The sequence below is a fragment of the Orycteropus afer genome, unplaced genomic scaffold (genome assembly GCF_000298275.1).
Source record: "Orycteropus afer afer isolate SDZICR_OR568_19922 unplaced genomic scaffold, OryAfe1.0 scaffold00464, whole genome shotgun sequence".
Classification (NCBI taxonomy): domain Eukaryota; kingdom Metazoa; phylum Chordata; class Mammalia; order Tubulidentata; family Orycteropodidae; genus Orycteropus; species Orycteropus afer.
In genome coordinates this window covers 10,915-12,150 of record NW_006922051.1, presented here as the reverse complement: position 1 = coordinate 12,150, position 1,236 = coordinate 10,915, and positions in this window count along the sequence as shown.

Here is a 1,236-nt window from a genome sequence, read left to right as displayed (position 1 = left end):
TGGGTGTATTTGGCTAATATTCCTTCCTCTAAACATGAATTTTTTTGGATAATGTATTTAGATTAAGCTTGTTACTCCAGATAAGCACTACTTTTATTTATATTGTACCCTATACTTAGTACAAGAACAAGTAATTGTTGATGGATTAATGTGACAGTAATTGCTTTAGTTACCTCCTGTTGCTATAACAGAAAAACCACAAGTGACTGGCTTTAACAAATAGAAATTTGTTTTCTCACACTTCAGGAAACCGGAAGTCTGAATTCAGGTCCCTGGTTCTAGAGGAAGGTTTTCTCTGTCGGCTCTGGGGAAGGTGCTTGTCTCTTTTCAGCTTCTGTTCCCTGGCTCCATGGTGATCTTTCTGTGGCATGGCATCTTTCTTCCTGTATCTCTGCTTCCTTCTCTATGCTTCTCTGCTCATTTTATATCTCAGAAGTGATTGGCTTAAGATATACCCTACATTGATATGGTCTCATTAATTAACAAAAAAATCCTATCCCATTTGGGGTTACATCCACAAGTATAGGAGTTAGGATTTACAACACATATTTTGAGGGGACACAATTCAATCTATAACAGCAGTGACGTGGTCATAAGTCAGAGTGATACTGAGGCAAACTGAAAAAACAAACCCATTGCCATTGAGTCGATGGTGACTCATAGTGACCCCATAGGACAGAATGAAAATGCCCCATAGGGTTTCCAAAGCTGTAAATCTTTAAAGAAACAGACTATCTCATCTTTCTCCCACCAAGTAGCTCATGTTTGAACCGCCGACAATCTTGGTTAGCAGCCAAAGGCCTTAACCACTGTACCACCAGAGCTCCTTGGTACTGAGGCAGATTTATCTAAATAGCATAAATATTTTATTATGCCCTCCAGATCAGCTTATCTATTAGCATCCTATTATGAGTTAAATTGTGTCCCATAAAAAGATATGTTGAAGTCCTAATTCCTGTACTTATGAATGTGATCTTGTTTGGAAAGAGGGTCTTTGCAGATATAATTAGTTAAGATGAGGTTGTTAGGTGGGCCCTGCTCTCTTTATGACTGATGTCCTTAAAGAAAAGGAGAAGATACAAAGAGGGAAGGCAGAGACTGGAGTTATGATTCCACAAACTATAGAAGCTGTGGGGCTATAAAAAGCTGGGAAAGTCAAGAAAGAATCTTTCCCTAAAGCCCTCAAAGAGTATGACTTGCTGACCCCCTGAATTTAGACTTCTAGTCTCCAGAACT